Raw genomic sequence first — 2434 nt, forward strand, 5'->3', positions numbered from 1 at the left:
TGTCCTTGCTGATATCAAAAAGCAGAACTGGAGCCAGTCAGGCCTGCAGCTGGTACTGGTACTTGGAGAGGGCATTGCCTAGATCTTGGAGTCTTGCAGAGAGGGGGGAACTCCACCTATCACTGCCAATGCCACCGTGCTCTTGTATTCTGTTTTGGAGAGCTTAGCAAAGCACAGGTCTGAGAAAAATCCCTGGCACAGAGATTTATTGGGAGAACAACTTCTGTGGTGGTTATACACATACAGGAATCCAACCTACCCCTTGCTGACACCATGAGGGTGAGCTGCAGGAGATCACACACAGCCCCTCACTACTCCTGTGTGTATGTGTGCGCAGACTGTGTAAAAACCCACAGTGTCACTTTTGACTCAATATCCATTGTAAATTCTATTACACTTTCTTAACAACTCTTCTCTGTCCTTTAAAATGTTCTTTATGAGATTTAAACAGTAATACCTGTGAAGTCTGGCTACTAGAGAGCATTTGGAAGCAGGTGGCTGTCTTCTATGCAAATTTAGACAGGGAAAAAAACACTTCTGCACAAAACACATTGATTTCTCTCTGGCTTAAATGTCCCCTTCTCTGCTTAGAGCAGCAGATGTTAAACATCCCATCACTTTTTTATCCTTCACAAAATCGAGGAGTTGTGGTGATTCAGGCTGGCACTTGGGAGTGTGCATCCTTCCATTTAGCTTGTGATAGCTCACTGCTTGAGTACTGAGAGCTGCTGGCCTCCAGGGACACAAATCCACTATGGATGTGCCTCCTGCCTGTCTCTGGGCCGGGTGATGGACGGATCTGTGGGCTGGGGAAAGGTCTTAGCACAGGACAGCACCCAGGTCCTGTGTGCCCTGTCACCAAGTCCTAGGGGCTGCAGAGCCCTGCTAAGAGATGATGCCTTCCCCAGAGCCTTCTGCCCACCAGCAACTGGTCACTGTGCTGGTAGTAGGAGATGGAGATAGGACTGAGGCAGATGAATCACACACACCAAACCTGACACTTCGTTTTTGTTGCTCCTATATTTATTTAATTCTGTTTCATTGGGAGTTAGACTGGATTGGGTGCTCAGGGTTGAGCTTTCCAATCAGTGCCAAGCCCAGAACCTGAGAGGTGTTTACATGTCTGCTCTCACAAAGCAGCCGCTGGAGTCAGCAGGAGGCAGGATACTCAATAGCTCTGCCATTGTCAGCCCCTGTGCTGCTATGAGGGATCTGGCTGTCCCCAGGAACTGCTGTGGATCTGCTGTGAGCAAACAAATGTCAGCTGGGATTGTTCAACAGGCACTGCCTGTACTTTTTGAGACCCATGGAAAGAAATGGAGGGCAGCTTAGTGTCAGAGAATGATTCACATTCCTGCACCAGTTCCTGTTTGCTTGTTTGTTCAGGTGCATTTACTAATTTTTCCCCAACCAGCAGCTCTGACCTGAACAAAGCCCATGGAGAGGGAAAGGAGAGAGAGGAGTTGTATCTGCCCATTACATGTGTGGGCATGAGTGGGGAAAAGAAAGTCCCATAACCTAGTTTCCTTGTTATGGACAGTCTGTAGTAAAGCAAAGGAAAATACTACTAGGCCCTACATGTTTAAGAGCTCAGTTTGGTACTGAAGAATAAGTTAGTGGTACTTTTTGATATTAAATAAATATTAATATTTATTAAATAATAAAATTGAAAAACTTCTTTTTTTGAGAATAAGTAGTTTCAAGAGCCAGATTCTCTTTTCAATTATGGTAAAATACTCAGGGAAAAGTTCAGTACAATCAGTGGACTAACACATATAAAATTAGCATGTGGAGAGAAGGCTCCAAACCAGATGGCCTGGGGTGTGTTCCCATCACCCAGGGCTCAAGCACAGCCTTTTGGGAGCTAGATAAGGACTTCAGCCATGCAGATTTTGACCTGCCTGACCAATGTTTGGCCTTATTTCCTCCACTGGTGAGGCTGTGAGTAGGTTGGCTTTGAACTGGAGGGCAGAGTAATGTGATAAAGCTGCAGTGAGCTGCAGCTGTTCAATTTTCTCTTCAAACTGAAATACTTGTAGGGCAGAGGCAAGGTGAGGACTGCAGTTCTGCTTGTTCCCTGTGCTTTCCTCCTCTGTGAAGGAGCAGAGAACTGTGCAAATATACTGAATTGTACAAAGCCTGGTCTCCATGTCAGGACTGAGACCTGCCTTGGGTGCTACAGACTCAGAAGGCTGCGGGACAGCATGACCACAGGAGCTCACAGTGAGCTCCAGCTGGGTGCACATGGGTGCCAAGGGGTCATGGGACAATCCAGCTGGAGGCAAAACAATGGGACTTGGGCTGCAACTGGCCCAGAGAGCAGGGGCAGTGCAGTGAACAGGAAACAGGCTGCTGGCTAGCAAAATAAAAGGCACATTTGTCTGAAGGGTGCTGGTCCATCCACAGGGGGATGTGATAGGGAGTAGTGAGGCTG

The sequence above is a fragment of the Catharus ustulatus genome, chromosome 2 (assembly GCF_009819885.2).
Source record: "Catharus ustulatus isolate bCatUst1 chromosome 2, bCatUst1.pri.v2, whole genome shotgun sequence".
Classification (NCBI taxonomy): Eukaryota; Metazoa; Chordata; class Aves; order Passeriformes; family Turdidae; genus Catharus; species Catharus ustulatus.